Source organism: Carcharodon carcharias, chromosome 1 (genome assembly GCF_017639515.1).
Source record: "Carcharodon carcharias isolate sCarCar2 chromosome 1, sCarCar2.pri, whole genome shotgun sequence".
Classification (NCBI taxonomy): Eukaryota; Metazoa; Chordata; class Chondrichthyes; order Lamniformes; family Lamnidae; genus Carcharodon; species Carcharodon carcharias.
In genome coordinates, this window is record NC_054467.1 from 21,659,237 (window position 1) to 21,675,878 (window position 16,642).

The following is a 16,642-nucleotide window of genomic DNA, read 5'->3' on the forward strand; positions in this document are numbered from 1 at the left end:
GAGCCTGCTCCGACATTCAATCGTGGCTGATAAGTTTCTCAACCCCGTTCTCCCGCCTTCTCCCCGTAACCTTTGATCCCCTTACCAATCAAGAACCTATCTATCTTGATCTTAAATACACTCAATGACCTCGCTTCCATGGCCTTCTGTGGCAATGAATTCCATAGATTCACCACTCTCTGGCTGAAGAAGTTTCTCCTCATCTCTGTTCTAAAAGGTCTTCCCTTTACTCTGAGGCTGTGCCCTCGGGTCCTAGTCTCTCCTACTAATGGAAACATCTTCCCTATGTCCACTCTTTCCAGGCCTTTCAGTATTCTGTAAGTTTCAATCAGATCCCCCCCTCATCCTTCTAAAGTCCATCAAGTATAGACCCAAAGTCCTCAAACATTCCTCATATGTTAAGCCTTTCATTCCTGGGATCATTCTCGTGAACCTCCTCTGGACCCTCTCCAGGGCCCACACATCCTTCCTGAGATACGGGGCCCAAAATTGCTCACAATATTCTAAATGTGGTCTGACCAGAGCCTTATAAAGCCTCAGCAGCACATCCCTGCTTTTATATTCTAGTCCTCTTGAAATAAATGCCAATATTACATTTGCCTTCCTAACTACCACATCAACCTGCAAGTTAACCTTAAGAGAATCCTGGACTAGGACTCACAAGTCCCTTTGCAGTCCAGATTTCTGAATTCTCTCCCCATTTAGAAAATAGTCTATGCCTCTATTCTTCCTACCAAAGTGCATGACCTCACACTTCCCCACGTTGTATTCCCTCTGCCACTTCTTTGCCCATTCTCCTAAAATGTCCAAATCCTTCTGCAGCCTCCCTGCCTCCTCAATACTACCCGTCCCTCCACCTATCTTTGTAACATCTGCAAACTTAGCCAGGGTGCCCTCAGTTCCTTCATCTAGATCATTAATGTATAAAGTGTAAAGTTGTGGTCCCAACACTGACCCCTGCGGAACTCCACTAGTCACCGGCCGCCATCCTGAGAAGGACCCCCTTATCCCCACTCTCTGCCTCGTGCCAGAGAGCCAATCTTCTATCCATGCTAGTACCTTGCCTCCAACACCATGGGCTCTTATCTTACTGAGCAGCCTCCTGTGCGGGACCTTGTCAAAGGCCTTCTGGAAGTCCAAGTAGATAACATCCATTGGCTCTCCTTTGTCTAATCTACTCGTTACCTCCTCAAAGAATTCTAACAGATTTGTCAGGCATGACCTCCCCTTTGATGAAACCATGCTGACTTTGCCCAATTTTACCATGCACTTCCAAGTATTCTTTCTTATGTCTTTCCGTATTAGCGATACTTGCCAGTTTTGTATTATCTGCCAATTTTGACATTAGGTTTTCAATTTCTGAGACCAAATTATTTCCGTGCACAGTTGCCTAACAGACACTACTTTTCACTTGTCAGTTTAAGAAACTCCTGCCTTGTTTTCTATTTTATAACCATCTTCCAATCATTCTGTTACGTGACTATTTATTTTTAAACCTCATGTGGTAATATTGTAAGCATCTAGCACATTCGGATCAATGAAAGAACAGTTCAGGCACAAGTTAGTTTTCTATGCTACAACAATACACTTCAATATCCACCAAAGGTGACTGTGACATTTGAAATGTTCAACACCTTTGCAGCCTTTGAATGAAATTGACACCATGGTGCAAAACTATGTTCTAAAGACTTGAATATAAAATCAAATTGATTAAGGTTATCCAAATTCATTTAATTTGCTTCTACCAGAGGAGTCAACTCTTCAGTGAAAGCTAAATTTGGCCACACTTACATACACATACACGCTCGTATTTATGTTAAAAACGTGACTCCGTTAACTTCCATTGCATTTTGAACATTGTTGTGCTTTCTATTCCCTCCAATCTTCATATCCAAAATTGCGTGGGGAGAAAATCTAATTACCAGAAGAACTTTTTATTCTCATTTTAATACAAAATGCATACATTATACAATATACAAATGTATACAAATCATTTACATATTACCAGCTTACAAAAATAACCTTACAATTTTATTAACAAGTAAATCAACAGGATTAAGTAATTTTAGTGTTATTTAATAAACATTTTAGAAATGTGTGATGTACAACCATTTAAGAAACAGTGGTGACTACAATACATGAATTCAATAATCTGTACATTAGAAATCTGACATTTTTCTTATGCATCTATTTTTAATAAAATACACATCTAAACTCTATTCCATTTGTTTTGCAAGGCCCTTGTGTACAAAGGAAAAAAAATCTCAAAGTCAAGTCATATGAAGAGACCATAACACAGTCTTGTAAGAGAATTTGGCTTGGACAGACAAAATCCAAACTTTTTTGACTTGTGCAGAAACCAAAATATTAATTCCTCTCTGCCTCTGTAAGGCACTGAAGGATTCACAATATGTAAAAACACAATGAAAATCGGTTTGCTGTGTTGTGCGTGTGTACACACACGTATAATCACGTGTCCTTTTTCGCCATACTGGAAAAGAAAGAAGTAGAGATGTGGAGTTTGTTCCACATCTGCTGGTTTAACATAAATGGATTAAAGTTTAGATTTGCTGTTTGTCACAAGGCCACAGTACAATATCAACAACTCATGCACTGAAGTTTTCTATTAACAAACATTACAAGAGTTTGGAGGAACGGGATTGCAAAGTGACACCTTCATTTGCCCCATTTCCTCATTTGAGCAGAATCACTATGTCTCATGCAAAAAAATAAATTACTGATTTTGGATTATCCACATTCTTTGCCAGTCAGTAAAAGTTCAACATTACTAGCAAAACTTATTGTTAAATTAAATTGTTTCCATCTATTTCACTAGTGATTAAATAGGACAGAGTATAACTTTGCATTGACGTTAATCATATTTCAATTATGTTGATTCTGTTGGTTTTGGTAAAGTCTGGTATAAACTATTATAAGTCTGTTAATGTTTCAATACAGTTAGCAATTACCATCTTGGAGCCTAAGTAAACTAAGGGAACTTGGGATGATACTTAATATCAAAAATTTCCAAAGTCTAATAATTCACACGTTTTACTGTGGCTGTATCAGAGAATCCACAAACCTATTAAATAGTATTTTAGGTAAGTGATTCACACCACAGGAAGAGCTGTCATTGCTGGAGAGCTTTTATTTCAGCCAAATACCAGGATTGATAACTACAGCAGCAACCAATGAATTACCTTTTTTAAATGACTAATTATCAATGGTTTTAGAAGGGATTTTCTTGCAAGAACAACTTTAGGAAGAGAAATTTCACTTTTTAAAAATATCTCTTAAGCTGTTAGTGCAGTTTTATTTCTTTTAAAAAAATAAATTCAAAAGTACTTGTTTCTTATTCAGGTGCAATAGACAATGAAAAGTGCAAACAAGTTGTCTTATACTGTACACATAATATACAAATATAGAACAAACAGTGAGTAAGCACTATTGCCTCCTGAATAAAGTCCTGAGATATACTTCAAAATAAGCGAAATGTTAAACACATTTGCTTAGTGATAACTGTGCTTTAAAAAAAAACTCTCTTTTAAAAAAGATCCCTTGACCAAATTACACACAAATGCCGCCAGGAGAGCTTCACGCTACACGTATCCTTCACGTATGCACAGATTTGTTGCATACAGCACACAAAAACAGAGGTTGTATTCATCACAATGGAACAAGTTGTGTAAATTAATTCAATAGGAGGCCCTTGAGTTCATTATTTATCCAAGGCATTGATCATCAACCTGTATGTGTTTAATTATGTAATATTCACAAAGAAAAACCAAATTTGAAAACATATTTTATTTCAAAATGAGTGAATAAGGAAAGTTGTTTGCTGAGTTTTGTTATTTCTAGCAAAATAAAGGTGCTGTTATTCATCTGTTTTCAGAAGCAGAACAACAGCACTGCAATACTTTTTTTGTTAAGAGCTATAATGCAGATTTGTTCCATTTAATTATTAGTTATGTTTTTAAGTAAGAATTTTTTTTACTAAAAAAGATGAAAGGTGCACAAGGACATTTGACAGAAAAGGCCAAATGCAAAGATCCAGGATTTTGGCCAGGAATACAAAACAGGAACAATGGGGAGGTAGTATGAAAATTAAATACATATACCTGGCAATAAAGTAAAGGCAAAGATTAGTACAAGGCTGTGGCTTTGTTGGGACTTAGCACCGAATGGAAGTGGAGAAGAAACTTCATTCAGCAGAGACTCCTAGCCTGCACATACAGGCTGCAGTAATTCATAGAAGATTTACCAGATGAGACTATTTGGCAAATAGCAGTGCACATTTAAATCTTCCAGATAATAACAGCATTCTTTTAAACTTCATTTCTGCAAAGATTTTCAAAACAAAAAGTAAATATATTTAATAACAAAGGTATAGCATACAATAACTTTATATATAACAATTACCATTTGTGCATGCAGAGTGCTAAACTCAGCCCTTTTTATGGACTTAATGTGAACGTGATCTGAGTTATGTAACAAACAAACAATGCTACATTGTCTTTAAGAGCAACTACGCTCTCAATCTATATAAAGTATGGGGCTAGATTCATGAACGTTTTGCCAATTAGATTACATAGGATAAAGCGTAATCAGTCACTGGAGATGTTAGCTTTTGCTCTCTTTCAAATCTATTTGTTGAGTCAGTTTAAACATTATAACATGTCTACAATAAGAAGGTAGTTGTCAATTTTAATTCCAAAATCATCTTCATTGTTAACCATTCCGGGTGATTTTATTAGGAATTACAGTTGATGCTGATCAGTGAGAAATTAAATACTTCAGTATTTGCTCCAAGGACTCTATCCTAACACCACACATTATAAAAGTGATGAAAGCGGAAAGTGGAATAATCTCTTATGACCAGAGATGTTACAATGTCATTTATCTTTTGCCCTTGCAACGATTACCTGGATAGTCTGCTGAAGTGCATTACATAATGGCCCAGATTTTGCTGCACCAAGATATCTAATGGCATGTTCAGGATTTTAAATTTTTTTGCAGGTCAGTTTGAAGTGCAAGTTGATAACATCACAGCAAGGGAAACAGGGTATCTGGGACCTGAGTGAACTGAGCAAGCAATTGGGTATCCCCTTAACCAATCAGATTGAAGGATTGTGAGATTACCAACACAGAGAAGGACGTGTAAATTAGAGTGGGTGAATTCAATGTCAAGTTAGGTAGAAAGAAAGAAATAACCATGGGAAATAAAGATTCGATTAAGAGACGAATAAAAAGCAACAGAAAAAGAAAATGTAAAATTCAAGATTTTAAAAATCTTCAATACCTGACAAATGAGACTCAATGAGATAGTCAGTATTTTTAATAGTTTTCATGTCTGTGAGGTTGATTGGCGGTTTTTAACAATTATCTGTATCACATTGTTAAAAGGATAGCTTGAAATGACAAGATTTAACTTTTTGTGGTGAGTTTAGTTTGAATGCACCCACACAGATACAGCAAACTCAACATATTCAATGCATTTCGCTGGTGAGGCAGAGAACCTGTTGTCTGTATTGCTGTATCATTTACTCATCAATAATAGGCAGTTCCACTGTCTACAACATTACTCCCACTGTAACTTTCACAGCTAATTTTGGCCCACTGATGCCTTATTCATTCCTGCCAGGCTATGCTGAGCAGAGAGCAGCACTTCAGTGCCTTTGAGACATGTAGCAACAGTCTGACTCTCAATCTGAGCAGTGGTGTACATGCTAAGGAACACAGAGCTGATGTTCACTTGCTACACCCGCATTGACAGAGCAGTAATGGCCTCAAAATGGGGCTGGTAGCCTTATCAATAATGCTACAAGCCATGTATAGTGTCAACATAGCTGGTGCCATTTTAAAAGGGGCACACCGCTGGGCAGCAAAAACTCCCTCCGTCTTCAAGAGGTAGGCCGCGTTTAATATGCAGTTGGGATCCTCGGACCCTGATGGCTATTTTAGGTTGGAACTGGACAATTGTGCACCATGCACACCTGAAAAGGCCCCACAAAGTTTCCGCACCGTGTACCTGGTCTTTCCAATGGAAATGCAGTCAAAGCCTCACATTCGAGGCTATCCTTTTGCCACAGGTATGGGAGAAGTGCCAGCGTGCTACACTGGTCAGCTGCCAAAAGCCAAAGTCAGTACCCTTGTATGCATTTGCCGGTATATACACAATGACATTTCAGGTTTGAAGGCAACCATTGTCTTTAGACTCAGGCTTGTCCAATCTTTTTGCTTGGGGTGGAGGGGGGACACTTTTATATTTTTTTCTCAGCGAAGGGGCCAACTAAATTTGGGAAAGATAAAGTTTGACGTAATATTAAACTGAATTTCAAAAACAAGTTGTGATAGTAAGAAAAGAAACAACTTGCTGAGCAAAATTTAAGCAATGTCAAAGCAATAAATTGTTAAGTTAAAAAAAGAATAATGAATAAAAGTGACCAGAGTGTCAGAGTGCATGTGTCTGGCTCACTCCCAGTCTCAGGGTACTCACTCATTCAGCCTCACCCACTGTGTGAGTGGGTGTATGTATGTGTTGGTTTGTGGTGGTGAGAGTGAGTGAGAAAGGTGAGACTGGGAGTCCACCCCACCACACACACAAACTCTCTGTCACACATATGTTCAATCTCTTATACACCATCCAGTCCATTCCCCACCCACCCTCTCTAACCCTGGGCTCTGCAGAGTCTCACTCCCGGACCTTGCAGACAGCCTCGCTTTCCGGACATCCACGGCACTCTCTTTCCTCCCTCCTGAAAGAGAACCTCGTTCTCCCAACAAACTCACCACCACCGGTGCCCCTAGAATAATCTTCCACTCCAGCTTACCTGTTTGAACGGCATTTTGAAAACTGGCACAGGGGTCCGCATAGAGGGGCTTTGGGGGCCAGAATTAGCCCATAGGCCGTGTGTTGGACAAGCCTGCTTTAGAGTCATTGGCCAAGGTTTTCTTTCCTCGCTTATTAGGAATGCATCATCTGCAGTGCGACTTCTGCATGTCCACTTCTGAGATGCCCCAAAAAACACACCCATATTTCCAACCATATGGTATTCATATAACTTCTCCAAGTTCTCTACTAGTGATTCCTCCACTAATCTCTTGATCCCTAAATTGAGCAAACTGCTTCTGCCTTTAGGATTCAGTGTACAAATGACATGTCTCAATTGCACCTCATTAGCATTTAGGCTCAGTTTTCTTGCAGCAGACACCTACATAAAGACAGTATGGAGGTGGCCAGACAATACAACATGCACTCATCTTCTCCTTTCTCTACCTTCCCCACTATTCATCAGTGTATGTTTACCAGTCCTTAAAGTGCAAAAGATACCACTAAGTAGACAGAAGAAGATAATTACAGATGAAAAAGACCAACTTAGTTCATCCTTGGTTCAAACATGGACAAAAGTGCTGAACTCCAGAGGTGAGGTGAGAGTGACATCAAGGCAGCATTTGACTGAGTGTAGCATCAAGGCACAATAGCAAAACTGGAGTCAATGGGAATCACGGCAAAAATTCTCTGCTGATTGGAGTCAGACATAGCACAAAGGAAGATGGTTGTGGTTGTTGGAGGTCAGTCCTCAGCTCCAGGACACCACTGCAGGAGTTCCTCAGGGTAGTGTCCTCAGCCCAACCATCTTCAGCTGCTTCATCAATGACCTTCCTTCCATCATAAGATCAGAAGTGTGGATGTCCACTAATGATTGCACAATGTTCAGTACCATTCGCGATTCCTCAGACACTGAAGAATTCCATGTCCAAATGCAACAAGAACTGGACATTATCCAGTTAGGCTGACAAGTGGCAAGTAACATTCATGTCACACAAGTGCCAGGCAATGACCATCTCCAACAAGAGAGAATCTAACCATCGCCCCATGACATTCAATGGCATTACCATCGCTGAATCATCCACTAACAACACCCTGGAGGTTAAACTTGACCAGAAACTGAACTGGACTAACCATATAAATACTGTAGCTACAAGAGCAGGTCAGAGGCTAGGAATCCTGCGGCGAGTAACTCACCTCTTGACTCCCCAAAGCCTGTCCATCATTCACAAGGCACAAGTGAGGAGTGTGATGGAATATTCTCCACTTGCCTGGATGAGTGCAGCTCCAACAACACTCAAGAAGCTTGACACCATCCAGGACAAAGCAGCCCGCTTGATTGGTACCCAATCCACAAACATTCACTCCCTCCACCACCGACACACAGTGGCAGCAGTGTGTACCATCTACAAGATGCACTGCAGGAACTCACCAAGCCTCCTTAGGCAGCACTTTCCAAACCCACGAGCGCTACCATCTAGAAGACAAAGGCATAAGACACATGGGAACACCATTACCTGGAAGTTCCTCTCCAAGCCACTCATCATCGTGTCTTGGAAATCTATTATCGTTCCTTCACTGTTGCTGGGTCAAAATCCGGGAACTCCCCACTAGCATTATTACCCACACCACATGGACTGCAGCAATTCAATAAAGTAGCTCACCATCACTTTTTCAAGGGCAATTAGGGATGGGCAATGAATGCTGGCCTAGCCAGCAATACTCACGTTCCATAATCAAATAAAAAAAAATTCATTCAGTATGACCCTAGAGTCCCTGTTTCAACACCAATTTGTTCTTAAATAATTGCAAGGCTTTTGCTTGCACTCAGATTCAGACACAGGATTTTATTTTGCATTGGGGTTCTGGCACTGTAGCAAAAAAGCTGAGCGCTCCCCCCCCCACCACCCTCCGGGTCTGGCGAGAGTTCCTCATAGCCATTTAATGTTCGGAGGGGTCTTAATGGCTCAGGGCAAGACTTCTGCCCCCATCTGGGGAGGAAGACCTTACCTTCAAGAGCTGCTGGTAAATCAAATGGGTGGCAGCTCTCTACTCCCAGCAACTCCACTGGGAATGGTCCCCAAGAGATTTTCACTGCAGTAGAATTGGGAGGTAAGTTGGAGGGTTGGGGGAGGAGGGGCAGTTTCACTGGGGCTACCATAGGAGGCCATGGTGAGGAGATGGGGCCAAAGTGCACAGGCCAACAAGGGGGGAAACCCAGAGGTGGGGCCAGACCTTGGGCAGAGTGGTAGGCGGGGGCCTCCAATGAGCCTAAGGAGAGCTGTAACGGAGGACACCCCCTTTCCTGCCAACAGTCTGAAGAGTGAGACCCTGCAGGCTTCAAACTTGACACCGGCCTCTGACAACCTTGGAAAAATTTGCAGCAGGATGGGAGCAGGCTCTTCAGTGGCGAGCAGGCAGATAGGCATCGGGATTGGTGCCCGTGGAAGTATGTTCAATTTTTCTACCCTGCCCCACCTGCCAACCAACCCCTGGGAGCATAAGATTCTGCTCCAGGTGTCCAGGCTATATACCGATCACTTTTTGTGTAATGAAGTAAACCAGATAGCCATTCTAAATTTGTCTTTTACTAGTTTGAACTAGTAACTTCTTGTCCCACTTTCGCAAGTTAACTTAGAGTACATTACCGGATTTACCTTCTCCATGCTATTTACAACCTTGAATACCTCTGTAAGGTCACTTCTCAGGTCTCTTCTTTTAAGGCTGAAAAGCTCATCTTTCCTCAAAACTTAAAGCTCTAAGCCTGGAGTTCAGACTCATGGCTTTTCTTTGCATCACCTCCAATAATCAAATGCCTCCCTGAGTCTTGGTGACCAGAACTAGGTACAATACTCAAGATGTGCTCTGACCAGAGCATGCACTTTTTGATCAGGACTTCTTCTGACTTGTATTTTACCACTTTGACCAGTGAGTTTAACATTCTGTCAGCTCTGTTGATTGTTAGCTTAGCATCGGTTATTCCTATTTGTGTGTCAAAGTCTACTGAAGCTCTTATGTCTTATCCAATTTTATCCTCATCTACTACAACATTCACAGAGTATGTGTGTTGACTAGTTGCCTTCCTTCATTGAGTACGTTACAACTGTCAACTAAATTTCAACTGTCCAATTACATATGTCGTGCAAGTCATTCTGTATTAGCTGAGCAGCCTCTTTATTATATCATACGCCTGATTTCCCACAGCATTAAACTTAAGTAACGGCCTTTCATGTGGAACTTTGCCAAACTTACCACATTCATACTCTTCTCATCATCAGTCGCCTGTTGTTTAGTTTTTGTTTGTGGAAGTTTTCTGAGGAGCTAGAAATCTTGAGAATCTCATGATGTCCTGGAGGTGAACTCACTGACATTGTCTGGATGAGAAGAAAGATCATCTGAAACCACATTGATTAACTAACAATTGGCTGGAGCAGATCAACGCCTTTGCTAGAAGCTGACTAATTAGCACATCACTGATTCCAATAGAAATCCAGCAGACTCCACAATGGGTGGGCGATCCATCATACTATCACCTGGACAAGATCGTGGCTTCAAGTCCCACTCCAAGGCTTCAGCACAAAAATCAAGGCTGACTCTCCAGTGTAGTACTGAAGAAATGCAGTGCTGTTGGAAATGCCAAGTTTCAGTTTAGACATTAAACTGAGGCCCCATCTGCAGCAACCACATCCCCCACCCTCCCACCCCCATCTGCCCACCCAGGGTGGATAAAATCCCATGGTACTATTTTGAAGACGACCAGGGTAGTTATCCATGGTTTCTCTCAATCAACATCACAAAAACAGTTTATCTGGTCGTTATCATATTAACATTTGTGGGAGTTTGTGTGCACAAATCGAATGCCATGTTTCCTACATTAAGACAGTGGCTACACTTCAAAAACTATTTCATTGGCTGTAAAACACTTCGGAAAGTTCTGTGGTCATGAAAAGGGCTATATCATTTTATGTTCATTCATGGAATATGAGCATCACTGGCAAAGGCAGAATTTGTTGTCATCCCTAACTGCCCTTGAGAAGCTAGAGGTGAGCCACCACCTTGAACTGCTGGGGTCCATATGGTGTAGGTATGCCCACAGTGCTTTTCTCTGTAGCGATTTGATATAACTATATGGCTTTCTAGGCTATTTCAGAGGGCAGCTAATGGCCCATCACATTACAGATTCATGTAGGCCAGACCAGGTAAGGACAGCAGATTTCCTCCCCTGAAAGACGTTAGTAAACCAGATGGGTTTTTACATCACTAGTTCCCTGGTCATTATTAATGAGACTAGCATTTTGTTCCAGGTTTATTAGTTGAATTTAAATCCCCTCAAATGCCTTGGTGGGATTTGAGCTCATGTCTCTGGAGCATTAATCAGTCCCCTCTGGATTATTAGTCCAGTAACTTCCAGTCCACTATGCTTCAATGTTGTGGCATCAGGAGCACAGCAGATGCCTGGAGATGAGCTCCCAAGTGGGGCGGGGAGTGGCAGTGCTCCAGAATCACTTTGAGGACCCCCCACCCCACCATTCCCGTCCCCGGCCCATCCCAGCCGACAGTCACCATACCTACCTGGCCACAGCTGCAAGTACAGGCCACCCTATGGAGGGTTTTCCCCTCCCCAATGGAGGGACAGCAGCTGTGACCATTTCTTTTCTAAACATAAGGCATTGAGAAGGCACCATAAGACGCAGGCTCCCTCTCTCTCTCTCCTTTGCCTGCAATAGCAGGCTGCAACTCTGAACTGCAGGGCCTCCCACTGACCCATAATTATATGATGAGTGTGCCTTTGGGCCAGTGCTTGGCCAATCCTGCAAAAATTGCTGTTGGGTGGCTGTTCCTGAAACGGTGGCTGGTTATCACCCAGATTTGATCCCAGCGACCAGGTCCTTACCCCAAACAGAAAATCCTGCCCGTGGTAATCATCAATTAGCCGCGGAATTGCAGGCTAAAACCAGACTTTCAACCAGTACACATTTAGGCCCGGATTTTCGTGGAGTCATAAGCACTCCGCAGCCATTTAAAAATGGCAGTGGAAACAGATTCCGGTATTCCTGACACCATTCCCAGTGCCCCCAATTTTAGGTGGTGTTGTGTGGGTAGCATGCCCGCATCCTGCACTCCTGACCTCGTTGGCTCCATTGCCGGGGTAGGCATTTCCTAGCCCCTTGCAATTTCCGTAGAATTGGAGCAGCTTCTCCATGAATCATAGTTCATGATGGCTCAGAGGAACCATAGTATGGATTCAAAACCATTTTGAAAATTAAGGTGAAAAGGTCTTACCAATGCCCCACGCTACTTCCATGCCAATTTATGTCCCCTACCCACCCCAATGGCTCCTCATACCCTCTATGTCAACTCATGGCAATTCCCTGCCCCTTGACCCAGTATACACACCGTTAAAAATAAGTGAGCCCTGTAGTAACAATGGCATGTGTGGAACTGCTTTAAAAAACGCTCATTCGTAATTTTCTTCTAAGAAAAACTGCTATTGCTGCAATCCTGTAAAAACGTTAATCAGCTAAACTTTTAAAGAATAGCAGAAGCTCTAAGCTCTTTCACTTGTGCAAATTGACACTGAGCCATTGACAAAAGAGATCACTGAAAAAAATAATATATTATTACCTCACATAGCCAGCTGAGTAAACAGAGTTAATCCTTTCATGAAGTGGGTGCGGTGATCTGGGAAATTTCCCCCTTGAACCGCCCGCCTCGGTATTGAAAAATTGGGCCTTAGTGTATGTTTTCAAACCAAAATAATGACCAAAGTAACTTATATTATGTGTTTTTTTTGAACAAATTCCAATAACAGCAAAAGTGCAAAACAAAGCAGTAAAAGGCAGGGGAAAAGCATTCAGCCAGCTTTCTTGTGTTTCAATAAAATACCTGACCAGGTACATAGGGAACATGTTACTTACAGCTTTCTGTCTCAATGGTTTTGGCAATCCAATGCTGGGGTCGAGGAAACTTGTTGGTACGAGACCTCGCCTTCCATTAACCTGCGAAAACAATATCTTGAATGTTCAGGAAACGTATTAGAGCTGACACTATACGCATTCTCTTCCACACAATGAAAATCACAAGATTCTGAATTTGAGATTAAAAAGGCCACTCTGACAAACATCAAACCAACTGCTTATACTCGGGCTGTGTCTAAATACCAGGGATAAGGCACAGAAATATTAAGCAATTTGGTAGCCAAAAAATCATATTCTAGGCATACAACTTGAAATCAAACCCAAAGATACAGAAAATACAAGCATGCAGGTACAAAGCATCCTAAGCTGCCAGAACATCAACTCACATTCATTTCTCCAAGGAAGGAGACCACTTTCTGCTTTCCAAATAAGGATCTTGGGAGCCTTGCTCTAGCTATTACAACTATTAAGTGAATTGTGAAGATAGGAGGAAATTAGGAATCCATAGCTTTAAAATTCATTTTTAATGCTCACAGATTATGATAACGCCAATCTTTCTGTATTTGCTGTACTAATACTGAAAGCCAGGTAAAATTAGCATGAATAAACCCATGCCAAGCATTTGTGTATCATGCTTACAGCCAGCTTTTTGGGCAGCATGGCCAGGTGCAGAGAAGTATCCAGGCACAGTGAGGGGCAGTTTGGGATGGGTCAATAACTAAAGCTCCAGGCCCCTGACAGAAGGTAGGCCTCAGTGAACAAAGTTTGGTTCGCAGTGGAATCAAACAATTTCATGGGTAAGTTAGAACCATAGAACCATAGGAAATTTACGGCTCATAAAGAGGCCATTCAGCCCGTCATCTCTGTGCTGGCCAGAAAAAGACGAAAAAGAAACTATCCGCTCATTTTAATCCCACTTTCCAGCACCTGATCCATAGCCTTGCAGGTTACAGCGCTTCAGATGCAGATCCAGGTACCTTTTAAATGAGGTGAGTGTTTCGGCCTCAACCACCAATTTAGGCTGTGAATTCCAGATGCCCACAACCCTCTGGGTGAAAAGGTTTTCCCTCATGTCCCCTCTAATTCTACTATCAATCACAAATCTATGCCTGCTGGTAATTGACCCCTGAGCTAGGGGAAACAAGTCTTTCCTGTCTACCCTATCTAGGACCCTCATAATTTTGTACACCTCAATTGTTCTCAGCTTCCTCTGTTCTAAGGAAAACAACCCCAGCCTATCCAATCTCTCCTCATAGCTGCAATTTGGGCCAACATCATCACCCTCACTGAGTTTGAGGAGGACAGGGATCGCTCCTGTGGGGGAGGGAAGATCAGCCTCTCCCACCAACCCAGTATGGATCACAGCTCCATCACCTCATCAAATCCCGACATTCACAGAGAGTCACATGCAGTCTTATCTAGCTCATGTTTATTAGCTGAAACACTATTTTCTAGGCACCAGCACATCAAAGCCACCAAGCCAGTCCAGCAGCACCAGTGCAAGCTCCCAGACTTCATCTGAGGAGGAAGCTCCAGAGGAACCATTACTGCATTGACACGCACCCCTCCAACAGCTCAGAGACACACACATCGGTGGGGCACAGATGTCGATTAGGCTCGGGATCACATTCTGGGGAACACCTCACTGACACGCCCCGGCAGCACTTGGAGTCAGGAACAGCCCAGGTCTCTGGCGCTCGGAGGGCTGCTGGAGACCAGCCACCCTCTCGGTCAGAGTCAGATAATGAGCCTCTGGACATGGCTGCCAGATCAATGCTGGAGATCAATGACAGGCGGAGGAACATCAGGCAAAGATTTGTCAGTCACTCAGCAGACTCAGCGAACCATGGAGGAGTCCATCCGGGCTGTCTGATGTCGTGGCTGTGACATGCAAGCACCTTGAGGTCACAGTGGGAAGGCTGGTAACCACCATGAGACCTTGGTTCAGCATCTTGTTGGATTTGCACTTGGTCCTGCACTCCATGGCCACATACCCTGGTGGGCACCATCAGGAAGCAGGCGGCATGGGTACGAGGCATCTTGACAACCCTCCAGGTGCACCATCTCCTCAAGGAGTCAGGGCAGGGACCTCGGGCACCCACAGGGAGGATGAGTGTCAGCTGGATACCCCAGGGGCCTCCTCTCAGGACACTCCAAGGGTGTGCAGCTGCTCACAGCCCCCTCTCTGCCTGTGACCCCATCAACTCCAGCTTCTCAGGCCACCTGAGCAGGTGACCCTTATCAGGCCAGGGCCCTCCAGGCCACGAGCCACCAGAAGCCACCTGCCAAGGTCATCACAGACGTCAGGATGTAGCAGTCAGCAGGCTGACTCCACCTCTGCTGCAGATGTCGGGGCTGCACCCAGGCTTTGCACTGGAGTTAGGAAAGGTAAGAAAAAACGATGTCACTTTTAGGTCACGGGTATGCTAGACATGTAAATATATTGCACTTTTGTTAATACATTTGATGTTTATGTGAACGTTCCTGTCAACAGAAGGTTTTACTTTGGAATCCTATTATTTCGAGGTTTAGCTTTCCTCTGACTCAGTGATAGTTTCCCACTGTGAGCTTCACATTCCTGTGATGTCAACCTCAGCTGAACTAGTATCCACACCCCTTGTGTGATGTCGGTGAGGTGTGTTTAAATCCTTATTTGAAGTGTGTGATGTAAGCGTTTCTAATTCTCCTTCCTTAAGGAACCCATTGAGTGAGGGCAGCTCATCAGCATTGATATTCTAGCAGCATTTGTGTCTCCTCAGTGGTAATGGCAGAAGAAAAGACATGCACAGGAGGAGGAGATCCCTAGGCATGTCCACATCTCAGTCACAGCAATGTGTGCATCATTAGATGGTGGCAAACGTTTCAAGTCTTCTCTCGCATCGCTCTTGTTCCTCAGTGGGCTCTCAGTTCCCGGAGCGAGCTCACTCACAGGGCCTCACAGACCAAAGCAAAGATCATGGCCTGGCAATTCATGAGGCAAGTGTGAATGCGGGACTCATTCCCACTGCAAGTGGGTGGACATCCCCTGAGTTGAAGGAAAATGGCACTGAGGGCTAGGAGAAATGTGGCCTTATTCATTCACTTTACTTTGCTCTGCCTAGAAGCTGTCAGTGATTAACATATCACGGGCATGTCTCCCACGTTTTCCTTCCTCCGTGGCAGGATCACACTCATACTGCCCCTCAGCAGCTTTCTGAGCTTCTTGGGCCTCCAGATTGTCATCCTCTTCCAGGTCATCCTCTGGCAAGAGGTTGCCTCTTTGCATGGCCAGACTGTGAAGGGCGCAACACACTGCGATGATGCGGGAAACCCTGTCGGGAGTGTATTGAAGTGAGGCACCTGAGTGGTCCAAGCATCTGAAATGCTTCTTCAGAAGCCCTATGGCCTACTCTATAAGGGAGTGCATGGGGCTGTGAGCAGTGTTGTACCTCTCCTTCGAACCATTCTGAGGGCGTTGCACTGGTGTTATCCGCCAGCGTTTCAGTGGGTATCCCTTATCCCCAAGCAGCTATCCCTGCAGATGTAATGGCTTCTCGGAAATCTCACCTGGGAGTGACTCAGGATGTAGGAGTCATGGCAACTCCCAGGGTACCATGCACAAATGTGCAGTATGTGCTTCCAGTGCTCACACACACTAGTTGTATATTGATAGAATGATAGCCCTTGAGGTTTATAAACACTAGGGGCTGCTGCCATGGAGCCTGTATAGCCACATGGGTGCAGTATATTGCACCCTACACTCTTGGGAAGCCTGAGATGGTGGCGAAGCCGGTGAAACTTGCAGCCTGGCTCTCTTCATCCAAAGCAAACCTGACATAATGATGGGCCTTCATGTAAAGGGCATCTGTTACCTACTTTATGCAGGGTGTTGCGAACTGAGAGATGCCACACAGGT

At 43.4% G+C, this 16,642-nt stretch overlaps 1 long non-coding RNA gene across 1 annotated transcript; it reads right to left on the reverse strand.

Annotated features, from left to right (window-relative positions):
* Window positions 1-1,928: 1,928 nt before the first annotated feature.
* LOC121282284 lies at window positions 1,929-12,823 on the reverse strand. The gene is made up of 3 exons (XR_005944035.1): window positions 12,748-12,823; window positions 10,082-10,203; window positions 1,929-4,338 (listed from the first exon to the last, which is right to left on the reverse strand). It is a non-coding gene; the product is annotated as an uncharacterized LOC121282284 (long non-coding RNA).
* Window positions 12,824-16,642: the final 3,819 nt, after the last annotated feature.